Below are 21456 nucleotides of genomic sequence, written 5' to 3'. Positions count from 1 at the left end.
ACTATCAAGTTATGGGCTATCAATGTTTACAATGCCTGGTGGAGTAACAAACTACTTCGGCATTATGAGCTTCGAGGTTATTAAAACCGTTTTCATTTTCCCTCCAAATAGCTACTCCATCGCACTTTGTAGGCTCTTTGAAACATTTAACTTACACATTCAGTTATGTATGAGGCAATCTTTATGATCTCTACTAGAGGGGGTGAAATAAATGTATACCTCTAAAGTTCGTTCCTTGTAATATCACTATTGTACTTAGCTAAAAAAAACACTGACATATGGTGTAGTTCAGTGTACTGCCAACAGTAAGTTGAAATTAGGGATTTTTCACCTTTACATTAATAATTGTGTTTCTATCACTGTACTGAGCACCAATTGATGATGATTTAACACCAAGAATAAGAATACATATTACGATTTATTCTTCACTGTATTTTATTTTATTTAGTAATTTTTTCCCTGTTGGTGTTTAATAGTTTTAAAAGATCATAATTTGACCTTCGTCTTTATGTTGTCAGCCCTGTTTGAAGTCATTTAAAGGGCAAACTTGACCTTATTCTTTTTTGTTTGTTAAAATATAATTTGAATAATGGAATGTATAAATTTACAGATATCAAAGGTGATTATTGGTAAGTTGAGTTCAGCTATCTGTCTTGCTTTCGTCTTATGGATGTCTTTTGTTAGGTACTTAGCCTTAATAATGAAAGACCCCAATAAAAATAATAATTAAATAACCAAAGTAACGACTGCAAAAAAATTTTGAACACTATACCAGTAGTGCAATACTGAGCAGAATGCAAGGAAGCTTTTGAAAGTGACGAGTGCTCTTAATACTTTTAATCTGGGACGAGAGTTCAAAGATAATGATGAGAGCCTCTTGTGAGAGCTTCTCTCTTACACTCACTGACTCCGACTACAAACTCTTCTCTTCTCCTTCTCTCTGGTGAAACTATTGAAAGAAACTAACTTGCTCAATGCTATTTCCAATCACATGGTTTATAATTTAATTAAATCATGTGTATGATTGTTTTATCTTAAAAACAGTTTCTGTAAACACAGTTAATAATAAAGTTTAACAACTATTAATCAATAATATTTACTTTCTTTATTTAAAAGGTCATGGTGCCCAGGTACGTTTTATTTTGTGTAAACTCTGAAAATTAATCTAAAATGGATGTGAAAGTACAAATCAAAGCTTGATGGGTCTCAGTCCTGGTGTAGGTGGAAGAGGCAAATGGAATTGATGTTGAAGCATCATGGGGTCCTAGACATTGCAAAGGGCCAAAGAAATTTGCCTAGAAACACTGTAGACGATGTGACTGGTCTAAGCCCTGAGGAAAAATCAAGAAAAGAACAGGCACACAATGAGGCAGTAAGAGCATATGAGAAAGATAATTCTCTAGCACAGGTCCTGATGGTAAGTGCTGTAGATGATGCTCATGTCGAATTCACAGCAACTTGTGACTCAGCAAAAGAAATTTGGCAAAAATTGTTAAGTGTGTATGAACAGTCCTCAAGTCAAAGGTTGGATAGGACTTTGGAACATTTTTTTCTGCTAAAGTAACCGAGGATGAGGAATTAGTTCAATACATATCTCGTTTGCAATTAATGTTCAGGGAAATAAATGAGGAGTTGCAAAAGAATAATGCCAATGTATAGCCTGATATTGTAATAATGTCCAGAATTATGAGTACATTGCCAAGTGAATTCTTTGAATTTAAAAACGTGTGGGAAAGCATTACTGTTGCTGATATATGTATAGAAATTTTGATTGAAAGGATCAGACTTATTGAGTCAAGGTTACCTTCTACAAATTCAACAAGTAGAGGGCATGCATTACAAATAAATAAGAAACCATCATCAACTTGTGTTAAGGAAGTAAAGGCAGGTAAAAACTATGCCAGCAGTTCCAAGGTTAAGTGCTTTATTTGTAAAGGGCCGCATTACGCAAGCAAGTGTCCTCAGAATCAGAATTCAAGGAAGCAAGAAATTTACAAAAGAGGTGGGGATTCTTCCAATGAGAACAAGAAGAAATCTGGTCAATTTTTATGCTTCGTTGCTGAAATGGGCAATGAACTAAGAAGGTTGGGAGACATCATTATCTATATATTAATAAGCAAGCAGTTTTCTTTTCACAGTCATAACTCAATAACGGCTTGATGGATTTTACAGTTTGAGGTGTCAAATTAAAGGTATTTTCACGTAGATGTGCAAATACGTCTCAGAATATTTAGAAAGGGCACCACTTAAGTACACTTAAGGGCTAAAGTTTGGAAGGTGGCGCTCTCTGTTGACATTTGATCAAACTCATTTCCCTTTGTTTACAAATAACATATGGGCGTAGTTTGAAATAGTTTTTAAGGTTAACCACAGACTGCAGGTCTTAAAACTTCCAGAGCAAAGCTGGAATTTGAATTTTGTTTAAATCTACTAACTAAATCTGGTTCATAATGAAGAGTGTTCCCTATCAATACTAGACAAAAAAGTGTTTAAGAATAAATTTTAAAAAACCTTACATCGTATTTTACTGGTTATTATGTGGTTACAGTTCGATGTGCTGAAGTGAATGTTTAAAAGTGATTTTTCACAGAGCAGTTATCCGTTACATTACAATATCTATACAGGGTGTTCATTTGAAAACTTTCCATATCTGTTGTGTGCAAAGGTAAGGCTTTTAACACTTGTTTGTTCTCATTTCCCCCTAATTTGGACATGCCAAATTCAATAAAATTATTTTCAATTTTGAAAAATGCCCCAAAAGGGCCCAATTTGGGGGGTAGGGGTGCTTTTTGAGAAATTTTCAAATGTAAACATGGGTTGTGTGATACATCAATTTAAAGGTCTAATCACCCCGATCATTTTGGTGCAAAAAAAGTTTAATTATCTTTAACCGTATTTACAGGGTGGGTCAAAACGTTTTAAAAAAGGACTTTGAAGTTAAGTACCGTATTACCCTAACTACTGAACGGAACAGCTCCAAATTTCTTTCCAAGCTTATTCTTGAGCTACTCTTTAAGATAACTTGTAGTAAGGGCATTTTCCAAGTTATTTTCTAATTTTTAAAAAATCTCAAATTTTAAGAATAAAAGAAAGCTGAAAACTCAAAATTCTTAAATAGCAAGGTATAACAAATTTCATACCACGTGAAAGGTCCTTTTTTAACAAACATTTTACGTATTTAAGTTTTCTTTCTATCTCTTACCGTTTAAAAATTGCAGTGGAAAAACATAATTTTCCATGGTAAAATTATAACTAGTTTTCTAATAAAACACATTGCACTTTGTTCAACGATGTAGTAGGATTCATAACAAATTGATCGACTACTTTTACGTGTGTCAGAATTCATCTTGGACCCTTCATCCTGTTCTTTTCTCATTGGTAACTGAGCCAGTTTCAGAAAACTTCCTAACTTCATTTACAGCCATATGACTCAAGGTTATACCTGGATATCTATTGTTAAACACTTTGCAGTTATCCTGGAACACTTTTGTTATGACCAATAAGTAAAATAAAGTATATTTTTTAAGTTTACACCATATTTGATTAGGTACTACAGGAAATGGTACTTTTGAAATTAGTACTACAGAAAGCGGCCCACGCTTGGGTTTTTCTCATCAGCTATAAAACTTGTTTCTCACAAAGTAAAAAGTAATGACTTGTTTGCCTATTTGCCTAAAAATAATTTTGAATTGTTTCATTCAGTTATTGCACCATTTAATGTGTCTAAAGACGAATTTTGGCTGTTTTATTAGAAAACTAGTTACAATTTTACCACAGAAAATTATGTTTTTCTACTGCAATTTTTAAACGGTAAGAGATAGAAAGAAAACTTAAATACGTAAAATGTTTGTTAAAAAAGGACCTTTCACGTGGTATGAAATTTGTTATACCTTGCTATTTAAGAATTTTGAGTTTTCAGCTTTCTTTTATTCTTAAAATTTGAGATTTTTTTAAAAATTAGAAAATAACTTGGATAATGCCCTTACTACAAGTTATCTTAAAGAGTAGCTCAAGAATAAGCTTGGAAAGAAATTTGGCGCTGTTCCGTTCAGTAGTTAGGGTAATACGGTACTTAACTTCAAAGTCCTTTTTTAAAACGTTTTGACCCACCCTGTAAATACGGTTAAAGATAATTAAACTTTTTTTGCACCAAAATGATCGGGGTGATTAGACCTTTAAATTGATGTATCACACAACCCATGTTTACATTTGAAAATTTCTCAAAAAGCACCCCTACCCCCCAAATTGGGCCCTTTTGGGGCATTTTTCAAAATTGAAAATAATTTTATTGGATTTGGCATGTCCAAATTAGGGGGAAATGAGAACAAACAAGTGTTAAAAGCCTTACCTTTGCACACAACAGATATGTAAAGTTTTCAAATGAACACCCTGTATATCTAATTCCGTAAGCCCAAAATTTTACAATGAAATTGTGAGCGAACGGGAGGCCGTAGAAAGCTGGGAGAGGTCTCATTTTAAAGGTCTGGGCATGAAATATTGGGGAAAATTATTCATTTTTCTTAATTATGCACCAAAACGTTGTTACGAAATAAAATAATTCACATTCAAATAGCTTGTGAATCTAATTTTATGTCTTTTTATTTAGTGTAAAAACAGCTGTGATTATAAAAATTGAAAAAATTAGAACCACACCTGAATGTGCACTATTTCGTTATTGTAAAATTGTTAGTGAAGTAGTAAACAACACAAAATGAAAATTAGTTAAAATCTTTTGAACAAAAGATTTTATGCTTTTAAACTTAACACTTTACAATGGATTGTTCCTTTGCACAGTAATAATGTATAATGACGGAAGACCACCACACAGAGGTATTGTTCCTCGAAATGAGGACAACATGCTAATATTTTGTACAAAATAATTACTAGAATATATATATATGGGGGCTATTGCCCCTACAAGCCACTAGTTATCATGTAATTTACAATGTGTATCAAAACTCCAATTCCTTTATAGTGTTTTCTGTTGTTTTGTTAACTTTCTTATTTCATTTCAATTTAAAATCAAATGCCGCATCTACGACGAAGAACTGTGAGTGGCTGGAGGGAACGCGAGCATAACCGCTTGCATCAACCTCTCAATTGAACATTTGATGGTTACATGGTGGTAGTAGTACCACCGTTGTGATAGTCCAATCTCGAAAAAATTAACGTTAAATGTTTACATTGTAGTGGCTTACATATTTTTAAGCAATAAAAGACTGGCCGAGACAGTTAAGTTTTTACTCTTTGTGTTGCCATAAATGAAAGGTTCGTTTACCTCATTTGTGCAATTCACCATAGGTTATTATTGGAAACTCCCAATCTGAAAATAGGAATGCGAGACTTATATCCAGAAATTATTTGGATCAAGTTCGTCAATTCAATTCTGCCTTTACCATGGTCAGCTCCGAACCTCATTAAGATGAGAAAGTTCCACAGGGGATCTACAATTTTAAGATCCGTGACACGTTTTACCACCGAGTGGGTCCTCTACCTAATTCCTCAAGAAGGTGATGATCCTGAATACGTACAGATATATAAGTAAGTACGAGAATGTCACTAGAACTCAAAAGGAGAATTAAGCACAATTCAAACAAAAAACAGGGTCACAATGCCAACCCATTTGAAAATCTTTGAAGACTGTGGCAGACATTATGTAGGGACGAGAGCGCCGAGGAGTCAAGTGAGATTTTTATGTACATAAAGAGACAGAAGAGGTGTTTTTCCTCGCTACAATGGCACTACCTGTGTAGATGTCACAGCAATTTTTAAAGTTGAAAACAAAGCACCACCTGGCCAAATAAATCGTATAGTTTTTTCCAACACTAATAATGTTAAACACGTATCCATTCTAGATATGTCGTTAGATCCACTTGCTTACCCTCTTATGTTCCCAACCGGACTCTTGGGTTGGGCCCCTAATTTAAACACGCCTAAAACAGAACACATCAAAGAAATAATTTAACAATGCTAGAATAAGAGTAGCGATGGTTGGCGTCAAGAGAGGAATTGAGCTATATTAGGTCAAAAGCTCACTTTACAGTGTGTGGTTGACATCTACGTGCTCATAGAGTGCACTATTCTACAATACATAAGAGATAACCAAAGCAGTATGAGAGTAAATGTAAATTTAAATATTGTAGATTACTTTTATATTTTTAACATCATATTTTTATATTTCAATAATCAGTTATATAAATTATTTTAGAGTGACTCTTTGATTATGTTTTTTGTTATTTTTTTTTAATACAAGTTTCAGTTTTGCTCGATTTCGAGCAACGGGTTATCTAGTGATTATAAAAGGGTGAATCTAGTAACTATAGTAAATTTTATCTCATGTTACAGTGAACTGAGACAAGTGCACATTACCCGCCCGGGGGTAAAAATCCGGGGGTAAAATTCCGGGGGTAAAAATCCGGCCCGTACATCTTTAGTTGTCAAAACGCTAGTTGTATGGACAGGAGTTGAAATTCCGGTTTTTGTCGCTAATCTAATTAATCACGCTCTGCCTATTTTCATTAGACCTCCAAATCAGTGGGGGTAAAATTCCGGCCGCGAACAAACTATTGGCCACTCAGGTTACTACGTCATAGTGACGTAAGCTTTGCCCAGGGGGTAAAATTCCAGGGGGATAAAATTCCGGCGACCCCTACCAACTCATGCCTGCGCTGTTGAAGCGGTTACCACTGTACATCGTGCGCACAGCAGGCTGGGCGTCAGCTCACTGAGCGTGGTGCAGGGTGAGGTGTGGTCCACGGGCCGTGACGGGATGCTGCGCAGATTCTCTGTCAGACAGACAGACCACAGTTTGGTGTGTGTGGCGGCCAGTAAGCTACAGCTGGACTGGGCTGCCTCTGTGTTATGTGTGTCACCTCAGAACATTCTGGTGCTGTGCTTCCACGAGTCTCAAGTTGTTCTGTGGGATGTTCAGCGTAGACACAAGCTGCTGTCGCTACAATGTGGCGGAGGCCATCGCTCCTGGGACTGTCTGGTTGAACTACTACAAAAAAAAACATGGTCAAGAGCTGGTGGTATGAAATGTTGAACGTATTAAAGGACCCCCCCCCCCCTCACCCTCTGTCTGGAATTCACATAACAGCGCGGTAAAAACACAATCATGTGAGATACCAGTACGTACGTGTCTGGGAATGACCAACTAGCCGATTTCCTGACGAAAGGCCTACCAGTGTCCAGATTGAAAACCCTGTTGGAGCGTGTTAGTTTGAGGGCATATTGAAAGAAACTTACTTGCTCAACGTCTATTTCCAATCACATGGTTTATAATTAATTAAATCATGTGTGTGATTGTTTTATAAAAAAAAAAAAACAGTTTCTGTAAACACAGTTAATAATAAAGTTTAACAACTATTAATCAATATTTTTTTCTTTCTTTATTTAAAAGAAGCTCATTATAAATTAATTAGGGTAACCTTCTTCGAAGACTGAAAATAATACCTTCACAAAATTGGGGTCAAACCCCAAAACTCAACAAATGATATAATTTAGTACAAAAATCTTTATTATACGTATTATTTGTATATTTATTATTTATATGTAAGGATTTCATTATTAGTCTTTATTTAACTTATACAAAAAGCATACACTGTCAAAATATCAAAACACTTAAACGTTGTTCAACCATTTGTAAAAGATAATTTAGGTAAATTCTTATAAATAAAAAAAATTGAACATAATTTTTAGTATTAACACGGTACCCTATGTATAATTTCTTTTACTTTGTGTGTAGTTTTTTCCCTGTCAGAATGTACCCCGTCTAGAAATGTATACACTTTTTGGATACCTCATTAATCCATGAACAAGCAAACCACGGGGTAAATTCATCCATCATTATGATAGCATTAGTGACATCCTATTGCATTAGTACAGAGACATCCCATTAGTACAGCAACTAATTGCCCGAGAGCAATACTATAATTTAATACATGTTCTTATACATTCAAGGTTAAATAGGTTTACTGGTTATACAAGTATGCAGCTTACACCACCAAACCAACACATGTAACTCGTATGTACAAAGTATATTTTTGGAAACACGGAACCTGAAATTTCTAGATTAGAGTTTCTTTTGGTTTTGTGTGTAAATATTTTATGCAAATGGCATTTTTACGCTTTGAAAGTTAACGGTCTAAACCCTGCATTGTTACTATCTAACGTCGACCTTTTTGTTAATTACCGAAGCCCATTAATTCATAGACAAATGACAAATGCCATCTGGGTCTAGAAACAATCTCGCTTGGAATGGGACCAGTGACCTTAAGATTCGAAGGCGAGCGCTCCACACAGCTACCCAGGCAATAGTTGTTGGTATTTATATTCTAAATAATACTTGTGTCGTGTATCTATGTCTAATGAATAAATAAACAACTCTTATATCTTATAATTAATATTTTCGCTTTTGCTAACCCTAATCTTTCAATGTAATCTTGGAGTTCTTAATAATAAATGTATTTATTTAAATAAATTCACCCTCTTAAATATATATTCATATTAGTTTAGTTATACATGAATTCAATCCTCTTTCGTGGTATTGAAGGACTCTTCGTGGCTAATTAGCTGGATAAATCGCATAAGTGAAGCCAAATGGAAAGGGCGTGGTTTGTAACGGTGCCCGTGGGAGAGGTTGCGATACCAACGGATAAATTTGATCTTCTATGCAGAATAACTCAAAGGATTAACTACCCAACGCATATCGATTGGCCTAGTGTGTAAGAGCCATGCCTCAACCCACTTTTAATTTTTACATTAGAAAAGTTTCCTGAATACTGCTTGATTTATTTCTGTTAACAAAACAAGAAACGTTAAAATGTCATTAGTTAATTATGTGAGGGTTGATTATCTTCTATATACTTATAGAATAATGGTTTCCTTTGTAACGTATTCTACTTTACCAGTCCAACTTTCTACGATTGGGGTGTCATTTTCAAACTTATAATCCAGCAAAAGGTCGAATGGTAACTAAAATTGAATCTATTTCACGGCTTTTCCTCCTAACTTTCAGTTTATTTCTATAGCTTGCTTTCAAAGAAACTTTCTTTACGACGGCTTTAAATGTGTATCGTAATTTAAGAACTGATCATTCAGTTAATGTTTTACTACGGTCAGATTGTAAACTTGGATCGAAATAGTAAAAAAAGATTCATCAAAAAAATAGCTTACTTAAGCATTCAAATATAATGTCATAATAATCTTAAATAATTTGCTAAGATGTTGAGACATTATGGTTGCCACTTAGTTACGTAATTAAACCTTAAATAACGATGGAGAAGAAATGCCGTATACAATTTGGGAAATTGTTGCTCATTTCTACCATTTCTCCTTACTGCTACCTGTGTGGATTTAAGTTTTAACAGCCAGATTAGGGCCTCATCGTTTATTTGATAATTATACATAATGTTAAAAAGATGTAAATGTTTTAAATAAAAAATATCTCTAGTAAAAATATTTTTAATTTATATACTGATTTTTAATAGACATCAATTACTACAATGTAAATACGAAAGGGACAACTGTGAATAACATTGTTTGAGCTGTCAAGTATCATCAACCGTTTTCATGTAAACTTGATTAGAAACCTTAGAATGTTAACCCTTTGAAAGTAATATTGATGATGTTACCATTGAGGTTATAAGAGAATGTGAAGAAATGTGTTTCACCTTTGAGTAAACCCAATATAGTGGATCATCAATAACCTTAGTGGGTATTGCTAAGTTTTCAATCTGTCACTGAACCTCCAAACCACATACCAGAATCAAAGCATCTTTGTTAGTTGAAATATTGCAAAAATATTTTATTTGAAAAACATCAATGTAATCCTGACATTACAACATTTTATTTATTCGTTTTCATAATAAGTTGATGAACTCAATGGCTATCAACGTACCCAATTGACTTAATTTCTAAAATACAAGGTGTACTGTTGATTTCTTTATTGAATGTACTAATAATGTCATTTAAAGTTAAATAAAATAATTTATACATGGACTTTTACCTAGACGTTTTATATAAATAGTTGTACACATTTTAATATTACAAACTATTACTAACAAATCAAAACTTTTAAATTGGTTGATCAGTAGCAAAACATATTCTAATGCTGATGAATGGTAGTAGGTAAGCCATATGTGCGCTGATACTTGTATGACAAAGATCTGATTTGTCACGAATCTCGTGATCGATATTTATCTTAGTAATTTTATCGGTCGATTAGATTTTTTCTGACCAAATATTACGTTTTTGAACATATTGAATTATTCTCATTTAATATTCCCAAACAACATTCAGCATTATTTACAGTAATATGTATAAAAATAATTTAATAATAAACGTATTCATATAATGCAATACTAGTTAGTAAAACTTCCACTAAATTATAGTTTTAATATATTTTATTTTCAATCGTCTAGATGTAGATTATAAACGTATTCACATAATGCAATACTAGTTAGTAAAACTTCCACTAAATTATAGTTTTAATATATTTTATTTTCAATCGTCTAGATGTAGATTATCTTATGCATAACAAGTTACTTTGACTATTAATTATTATGGTTATAAGCAATTGAAGCGGGATAAGCTAATTACGTTGATGATAAGACCAACTATTACTGAGCCAGGGTCATTAATTAATGGCAAATAACGGACTGTTACTGAGTCAGGGTCACTGGTTAATGACCAATAACCGACTGTTACTGAGCCAGGACCATTAGTTAATGCCCAATATCCGACTGTTACTGAGCCAGGGTCATTAGTTAATGGCAAGTAACGGACTGTTACTGAGTCAGGGTCACTGGTTATTGACCAATAACCGACTGTTACTGATCCAGGGCCATTAGTTAATGACCAATATCCGACTGTTACTGAGCCAGGGTCATTAGTTAATGGCAATTAACGGACTGTTACTGAGTCAGGGTCACTGGTTAATGACCAATAACCGACTGTTACTGAGCCAGGGCCATTAGTTAATGACCAATATCCGACTGTTACTTATTAATTTTCAACAGCAATGCCAATATTACATTAATCTGTTTACATGGTGATGAAAAGTAACTGTGTATTTAACAGTCTAGATATACAATATATCGACTAAATGGAAGTTGACAATAAATTTCTAAATTCAGATATGGATACAATAGACTTAACATTGAATGTAGCAAAAATTAAACAATGAAAATTTTAAGGATGAATGAACAAATTAAAAAGAATAACAAAGACTGATAACTTATACTACTTAACAACGGTAAAAAACTGTGAACATCTGGTAACATAAGGCAAATATAACAAACATAGATAACATTGTTACTCAACAACATAAACTATAAACTACAGAGATACATACCTGTGATCGAGAGATGGCTGTGTAATATTTTGTAGACTAGACTGAAGACAACAATCAATGAGTTGCTCAAACTGATTGTACTTTATTTTTCGAGCAAAGAAGACTATTGTTGAAGAATTCGACCTCAGCAAAGACGGAATTACCTAGGTTATGGAATCTTGAAATTTGACCTTAATGAGCCAATCATTTGTTAATGCCCAATGACCGACTGTTGTTACTGAGCCATAGTAAAAATACTTAGTTTTAATTCATGCTCATCATTTCAATTTCTGATTTCTGTATTACATCAATATTGTATGATTATTGTAAGTAGTCTTTATTTACGATAAAATGAAGAACTTCAATGACAAGCAAGAACCGTTCTCATTAAATTAGTAATTACATTTGTAACAGTTATACATTATATTACTTATCATCTCAAACATTATGAAAATGAGCAAGTAAACAAATCTTTACAAATAAAGTTTGTTCTTGATAAACGAGAGTTGTTATTTCAAGTTTGAACTAAAGTCAAAAGAATCTTTTAAAGAAAAGTTGTTATACTGCTTTTCTCCCCTTTGATGAATTGAATTTCATGGTTACATTTCTCTCCCGTTCCCCTATTAAAAGTATTAATTATAACTGTACTTAAGCATTAATTATAACATTAACATCTCAGATACTGATCTGATATGCTGAATAGGATCAAAATATAAAAATATTCAAGTATCAAAATTTTCGTCAACACCAGTTATGTTTACACGATTCACTATTAACAAACAACTTTTGCACACAACTAAGTATAATATTGCAATATGTTAACGCATAGACATTTATTTGTTTAAATATCTATGAAAAAGGTCGACGTAGGTAGTAAGAAAACCTGGGTATGGACCGTTTCATTACAAAATGTAAAAAATGCCACTGGCATAGAGGTACACAAAATCAAATAAAAATCTAAACTTAAGTAAATTTGAATAATTTTGCAGCCGAACAACTTTTTATCTCAGGCTTTCGTCACTTATACAAAATTTATTATTAAAAAAAAAAACTCATTTTCTTGCATTCTTTATTACCTTAACATTGTAGGAAACCGTCGAGGTTACAGAGACCTAGTTATATAATTTGTCCCACTAATTAAAATCATTATAGATTAGTTCTACATTAAATACGACTTTTTATAATGCAAGTTTAGAAAGAAAACTTAACAACTATTTAGGAATTTTATGTATAAAATTAAAAATTTAACAAATAATCAGTAAATATTTCTACAGCTATTTAATTTAACATGCCATTAGGTTAACGTTTAAAACCCTTTGTTCTATCGATTAAAACATGAGTTTACACTATTAGTACAGGTAAAATTATACTAAAAAACCAGTAGAAACATAAAAATTAGTCCATTCATGAAACTTTCAGGAAACGTAGTAATTACCATTAGGTATTGGAATCTGAAGAGTCCCTAGTGATTGTAGGGGTGGAAGTACCATTTTATGGGGTTTTAAGTTTATGGGGGTAGTGATTTTGAGAAAATGTTTATTTATGGAATCCAAGCAAGTGGGTTGTCGTTTTCTATGTTTCTTAGGATGCAGAATCGAAAAAGAACATAATAAAAGGAATACAACTGACAGTTTTTTTTGAAAAAGACTAATTTATTAATGAAAAACTAAATATGATAAATTAATTAAGGTAAAATAATCCAGTTAATTAATATCAATCACCTATTACAAAATTGATCATGAGTCTGTGTCACATGTTAAAGTTGTGAGGAAAATTAACCAAGAAACTGTTAGTTACGCCTCTTTAACCACCACGAGTCATATTGTTCATCAGCTACTAATGCATCATCACCTTCCATGGAATCGTCAGGGTCTCTAACTTGTTCTTCTCCATCATCGTCTTACCTTAACACTGACAGCTTACTAGTGGGGATGGGTAGCAGAAAAATATTTCAGTTCTGGCGGTGATCCTGCAACTTAGGGTGAAGATAATATATAAGACCAAGAATGTAAAACCGCCCAGAACCCCAATTTTTAAGGATCTTGGTCGCCCGTAATGACGTCATCAATATGGCGCTTGTAGAGGATGCTGGGTCGCTATGAATTGGTTATTATACCAAAATGCCTGAACCGATTTTAATGAAATTTGGCATACAAGGGCTTGAATACGATATCTAATCCCAGTTTGTCAATGGTCGAGTTTGATTAGGTCTTTTTAAAATGGCGGCCATTAATAATTAAAAATTGTTTAATGTTTTGTTTTTCAACTCTCTCCAGAAATCTGCAGCAATCTTTCATTTTCCTTGCAATCACAGGTTGTGAAGCCGTCCCTGCATTTCATGGATTAAGCAAAATACCCCCACAGCAGCAAACCTGCAGATTAAGTGAGTTTCCATTTGCCTGATTTGATTTTCAATTAAATCCATTTCAATAATATTAAGTTTAGTGTTAACTAGGTTTGCTGCTACAGGGAGGGTAATAAAGTTTTTTTATTATAATATGAATAGGTTAAATAAATTCGCCAAGTTTTGTCAAAATATAACCATAAACTAGCAAAATAACTAATCAGGGTATTCAAAATAGTTTAGAGAGGAATTCGAAAATTTTACGTTTAGAGGGGCAAACATGAGAAAACCCAATTATTACCCCATAAATCCCCCAGAACACCCTATTCTCATGGTCCGATCATGCTGGTTCGCGAACTCGTTCGAGTAAACGTAGGTTTACACATTTTTACTAAATTTCGTCAACATTGGGTAATTTTTGCTTGAGTTATTACTTGAGTTGTGCTAACGTTCTTTAAAAAGTACACATCTACAGTCACTAAGGCTGTTAATGTTTGATGTTATGTCATATAGAAAAGTACAACAAATCTTTGGATTGATTCTAACGAGTTCGCAATCCAGCATGATCAGACAATAGGAACGGGGTTTTTGGGGGGATTTATGGGGTCAAAATTGGGTTTTGTCATGTTTAACCCTCTATAACATTTTCCGATTTCTCTCTAAGCCATTCATAACATGATGAATTTGAATACCTTAAAAAAAAATAATTTTGTTTATTGAAGTGTTTTTGTACGGATATTGGTTACCTACCGAGAAAATTCAAAAATTGTAAATTTATAATTCACATTTTATTCTTATGGAGAATAAGTAAACTGTTGTAGTTTACTCGTTTATGGATATATTTTGATAAAACTTGGCAAATCTATTTATTTTGACCTAAGCTATTAATGTTTTAATAAAAAAAAACACACTTTATTATCCTCTCCGTAGCAGCAAACCTAGGTACTAATTAAACTTAATGTTATTGAAATAGATTTAATTGAAAATCAAATCAGGCAAATGGAAACTCACTTAATCTGCAGGTTTGCTGCGGTGGGGGTATTTTGCCTATTCCATGAAATGCAGAGATGGCATCACAACCTGTTATTGCAAGGAAAATGAAAGATCGCTGTAGATTTCTGGAAAGAGTTGAAAAAACAAAACATTAAACAATTTTTAATTATTTTAATTTTTTTAATTATTAACGGCCGCCATTTTGAAATGACCTAATTAAACTCGACCATTGACAAACTGGGATTAGATGTAGTATTCAAGCACTTGTATGCCAAATTTCATTAAAATCGGTTCAGGCATTTTGGTATAATAACCAATTCATAGCGACCCAGCATCCTCTTACGAGCGCCATATTAATGACGTAATTACGGGCGACCAAGGTCCTTAAAAATTGGGGTTCTGGGCGGTTTTACATTCTTGGTCTTATATTTTATCTTCGCCCTAAGTTGCAGGATCACCGCCAGAACTGAAATATTTTTCTGCTACCCATCCCCACTAGTAAGCTGTCAGTGTTAAGGCAAGACGATGATGGAGAAGAACGAGTTAGAGACCCTGACGATTCCATGGAAGGTGATGATGCATTAGTAGCTGATGAACAATATGACTCGTGGTGGTTAAAGAGGCGTAACTAGCAGTTTCTTGGTTAATTTTCCTCACAACTTTAACATGTGACACAGACTCTTGATCAATTTTGTAATAGGTGATTGATATTAATTAACTGGATTATTTTACATTATAATAATATTATAATATTTTAGATTATTGTACCTTAATTAATTTGTCATATTCAGTTTTTCATTAATAAATTAGTCTTTTTCTGATAAACTGTCGGTTTTATGGCTTTTATTATGTTATTTTTCGATTCTGCATCCTAAGAAACATAGAAAACAACACCCCACTTGATTGGATCCCACAAATAAAAATTTTCTCAAAATCACTACCCCCATAAACTTAAAATCCCATAAAATGGTACTTCCACCCCTACAATCACTAGGGACTCTTCAGATTCCAATACCTAATGGTAATTACTACGTTTCCTGCAAGTTTCATGAATGGACTAATTTTTATGTTTTCTTAGGTGAGTTTTACCTGTACTATATATAAAACAACGTCTGGAAGAGACCTTTGTAAGATGTTGGCTGATTTTATAAGAGATAAAGTTTATACCACCAAAGTTCGATCTGCCCAGTTACGTCATACACCCCACACCTGACACCCCTACTACAGGGATACTGCGATGTTATTTATAGTGCGATTAGAATCAGATTGTAACTAGTTTATGTTATAATTACTGTATTTGATACCACAAACACATTTTGTACGTATGCATAAAATGTTTTTGATTAAAAAACAATTCTTTTTCTGTTGGTGTTATTTAAACAGAAATTATGGTTACACAACGAATGAAACCGGAATTGTTTAGTTATTTTCAAAACTATGATAGCTGGTATTTTAAGAGAAGCTAATCCGTATTTGGTTAAAATAAGCCTACTTACTTACTCCTATTTAGTAGTATTGAAGCTATTAAATAAAGTGAAAAAAGTGCAGAAATGGTATGGTTAGACTTTACAATCAATTCTTACTTAAATAATATGTTTCTAATTATTAAAATGTTAGTGTTTACTTTAAAATGTAAATACAATATGAGTTGAGTCAGTAAATCAATGTGAAAACCAAGTCCACTTTTTCTGAGTTAATATCTATAATTTCTTTATACATACTGTACATTTAATTCAAAACCCTAAAATGCTAAAATTGTATAAATGTTAAAATTAAAATTTATATACTTATAATTTAAAAAGCTGATATTAATTTGTAGTATACTTACAAAGTTGTCTTTAAGTTTTCTTTGGACCCAAAGTAACAACTCTCGTTTCTCAACTGCAATCTTTTAAAATTAGAAATTTTCGTAAAATTTGTTTAAGGTCGTCATTTGACATTAACTAATGGCTCGGTAACAACAGTCAATCATTGGCAATTAACTAACGACTCTTGGGTTAAGTAACAGTCAATCATTTCATTTCTGAAGTGTTGACTTCCGGATTACTTAACAATTACTAATCTAAAGGTTGCCAACGTAATCCATGGTAGACTTAATTGCTACCGGATTCGACACACCTATGGTGTCATTGTCAAGCCTAGACGTGGTTGTCACCCACACCATGAACCTGCAGCCGTGCCGAGAGTATTTACAGAATTATTTTATCATAAAAATATTTGTTTGTGTTAGTTTTTGTTATTTATTCGTCTCGTTATGTGTTGTGAAGACTTTATGACGACCTCCTAGGAGCGAAAACCACATCTAGGCTTGACAATGACACCATAAGTGTGTCGAAACCGGTACCAATTAATTCTACCAAAGATTACGTCGGCAACAAGGTATTTAAATTCTAGATTAGTCGGCCATTGACTATTAACTAATAACTCTGGCTCAGTAACAGTCGGTAATTGGCCATTAACCAATGGTCTTAGCTCAGTAACAGTCAGTCATTGACTATTAACTAATGACTCTGGGGCTCAATACATGTCGGTAATTGGTCATTAAATAATGACTCTGGCTCAATAATAGTTGTTCATTGGCCATTAGATAATGAACTTAGATTTCCATGGTACAATTGTGGTTTAAGTTATGCAATTTATCCATCAAATTACCATAAGATAGTGGTTTAAATGTGTGTATAGATAACACGATTACAGATTAAGGTTACAAGCACGGTTACATCAAGTCATTTCGAATTAAAAACTAGACCACTCGCATTCCTTGCAACTAAAACTTAATTTAACCTTTCCAACTAAAACTTGTTTTGTGTGTAAGACTGATATCACAATCAGGTTTTAATTTTTATTTTTTTTTAAATGTTCTTCTGTATGTAGTAATAAAAAAGCAATGTCAATAGCGGCAGAAACCAGGATAACTGGATTTAGAGGTGCCGTAAAACAAACTTTCTGATACAAATCGCGGTAAGCACAATTTATGATGTTGTTAATTATGTAACATTACTTTTCTGGTCAATGTTTTCTCTAATTGGTTCTACCAAACAATACAATGAATAAATATTAGATTCAAATATTTATCTTGTTGCAATGACTGCCAATAGTTATTTGTGTAACTAGTGGGTGAAGTAGCACTTAAATGTTTGATCATTACATTCAACGAAGGCAGTACAGCTATTTGCGTGAATATTTGCTAGTGAGGTAATCGGTAACCTGTGAGAAGAAAATAGTTCACTGATTTGCTCATTACTGATACCGTCTGGTAAGTTGGCTATGTATAATTTGTTCATTTTGAAGTTGAGCAAAGTAGAGGTAATGCAACTGCAACAGAAAATAATATACATAGTTAATAATGATAAAAAATATTAATAATAGTAACTTAATTACAATAATCATGGTAAAAATCCAACCTAGGTACTATTGGGCAAAGTTCTCATACTTAGAACTTCTACATAGCCATTTCACCTCATTATAAAGCTCCCATATAACGCAATGCACCTAGGGCCACACGCTTCTGCGGCTCGTAGGTGCACCGTCGTGCATCTAGCCAGCAGAAGTGGCGTTTGGCGGCCGCTGCAGAGAATAACAGGGGCCAAAGGCAGTTTGCACTCGTTACACATTATATTTTGCTACAGTTACCAGCAACTTAGTCTATGCTATGAAGCATATAAATAATTAGTCTTTCAAACACTATGCAATATTCTTTTAGCTTTTAGGTTAGGTTAAATCTAAACATTGAACGAAATGGGAAACTCTGCACCAGCTGATCGTAGTCGTAATATCTTTAAGTTTTGCCAACTTATTTTAAAGCGTACACGTATTACGTGCCTAACAAAAGCTCACTGTTTTGTGTTGTTTGGTTGTAATGTGCGGCCAAAAAATGAGTGCGGCAAAAGTAAGTAAATGTAAAAATTGCTAGCTACTTTGCGTCCTATAAATAGTGCAAGAAAGCCCCCTATTTTTGGGTAAATAAACTTTCAATGGTTTCGATAATTCAATAATTCGTCGCTTATCAAAACTTCTATTTTTTTTATTTCTATTCTATGACATGTATAAAAAAAATAAAATGTGTGTGTCAATTTTATAAAATGTGTTATAAAAAAAGACTTTGTTTCGTATGATTATTTTTACAAATCTTTGATAATGCACTGTTTACTTTAATAATATAGTTCCACAATTTTGAAAGTAATGTCGCATTTTGATGTGACTGGAGGTTATGCATTGATGTATGCAAATAGCCGGTAATGGCCAGAGCGTGTTTACAAATATTGCTTTGGTCACTAATGTTTGCTTTGCATATCTTTGCCCAAGGGACATTCATTGTTTTTACTTATACAAATCTGCTACATTATAACAAAGAATACACAGTTCACAAAACAGGTATATTTTCTGAAAACGTTATAAGATTATTACACATTGAGCGTGTAAGGAAACCCAAATTCAACTGCAGTGAATTATATTTTTCTAAACTTATAGAGTATAATTATAAACTCCTAAAATAATCTTGGACCGTCATCCAAAAACCAATATTGTATTTTTATATTTTCAAGGTCTGTCATTCATAGTTTTTAACTATCAATATTATATTTAGTTTATTTTTTATTTTGCAAATTTACATTGCAAAACAGTTTCGATTAATATATGCTAGGTTCTCAAATTATTTTATTAAATATTTATCACCATTATATTTCACGATAAATTAAATTAATCGGGGCATAAATTGAATTAATATGTAGCATATTCTAAATCGATGAATATTAATTAATTTAGTTTTCTGTATAATAGTAATAGGCTCTACATAACAGGAAGTTTGAATTGGCACTCGAAGTATTCAAATCCCTGTTTAGCTGAACAGTTCTCAGACGAGTGCTTGATCCAGCTATACGTGACTCAAGTACTGAGCAGTTGTAACCAAATAAACATCTTGTAAGGGTCGCACTTTCTGATATCACACATAATATCTGCATGGGTATTTTCCGTTTGGTTGATAGTAATACAGTTGTTTAAGAGGTTGGAGGCCTCTTTTAACCTTACATTTGCCGTACACATGAGCCACAGAGGCCTGTGCGTGGAACTATAAGCAAATCAATGGGGTGAGCCGGTCAGTACAAGGGTAAAATGTAATGATAAAAAGTAGTGGCAGGTACCAGAATGAACACATGACATCCCTGCCTTGAACCCAAAGTCCATCGCTCTACCGAATGAGCCAATGACTCACTTAATATATTTTTATAGGATATAATTTCATGTCACGTTGCACGTACAGGACTCTGTGCTTGGCCAAACGTGATGTTTAAACCACCCGCTAACCTCCTGAAAGAACTACTTTTTTGAAATTTCATCGTAATTAAATGCCTATTCAAAGAAATATTGGCCTATTATATACAGGATGATTGATATAAGTGTGCCAGCTATTGTATTCGAAAGTTATAAGAGATATAACAAAATGTTAAATTGTAACTGCCTTAGATTTTTTATTTAAATAATTTTGGTCTAGTTCAAAAAATAATTTTACCCGCCATTTTTCCAATATGTCCGCCAACTTTGATTTTTCTTATGAAAGACCCCATATTTTATAATTGTTTTAGAAAGTAAATGCAAATTAAAAACCTTTTTATTCCTATGGCATTTTATCTCTAAAGAAAAAATCGTTTGGGAGTTACAGCGTGTTAAAACTAAGAAAATAATGACTTGCGGTGTACATTCTGCATCATGTAGCTCCTAAACGAGTGCGTTTAGAGAGAAAATTCGAAGAGTAAATAAGTCTTAAAATTCCATCTAGATTCTAATAACACAGTTAACCTATTTTCAAATTTACCTGCTATTTTGAAAAATGGTGGCCATTTTTGAAAGAATGGAATCAATATTTTTATCTATGTTATGGTTTTTAACAATTTGTACTCTTGGCATTTTCACTCTAAACGTTAGGAGCTACATGATGCAGAATGTACACCACAAGTAATTTTTTCTTAGATTTAACACGCTGTAACTCCCAAACGAGTAGCTTTAGAGAAAATATGCCATTACTAAAAACGTTTTTAAATTGCATTTACTTTCTAAAACAATCATAAAATATAGGGTCTTCCATAAGAAAAATCAAAGTTGGCGGCCATATTGGAAAAATGGCGGCTAAAATTATTTTTTGAACTAGACCAAAATTTTTTAAATAAAAATCCAAGGCAGTTACAATTTAACATTTTGTTATATCTCTTATAACTTTCGAATAAAATAGCTGGCACACTTATATCAATCACCCTATATACTAAACTAAATGTCTGCTAGGTTAGTCTCAAATAGTATCCTAGCATGTATATACAACAAATTACCTAATTAGTCTGTGAGAAAAATGTTATACTAAATTTAGCTCTCAAGTAGCTTAACTCCTAATTATGAAACTTAGGAAATCTGATAGTGTTTGGACGAATACTTGGTAAATTGCTAATACAAATTCCTTTATAGAATTATATTTCAGATTGTCTTTTTAAGAGTACATTTTCATGTTACCTTTGTAAACAATTAATGATTTTAACTTGATGGTTTGCTAGAGAGATTGAGGTGATGTAAAGGGAGCACTAAACCTCCAGAGCTCCACACAATGTTACCGAGGGGGCTTATAAAACCAGCACATGAATGCCGCAGCTACTTCTTTCTAAGTTCACTATCAAGTTATGGGCTATCAATGTTTACAATGCCTGGTGGAGTAACAAACTACTTCGCCATTATGAGCTTCGAGGTTATTAAAACAATTTTCATTTTCTCTTCAAATAACCACTTTATCACACTTTATAGG

Source organism: Macrosteles quadrilineatus, unplaced genomic scaffold (genome assembly GCF_028750875.1).
Source record: "Macrosteles quadrilineatus isolate MER2022 unplaced genomic scaffold, UCM_ALF_1.0 Scaffold_2__2_contigs__length_208266976, whole genome shotgun sequence".
In the NCBI taxonomy this organism is placed as follows: Eukaryota; Metazoa; Arthropoda; class Insecta; order Hemiptera; family Cicadellidae; genus Macrosteles; species Macrosteles quadrilineatus.
The sequence above is the reverse complement of the archived record's forward strand: the minus strand, read 5'-3'. Positions refer to the sequence as shown.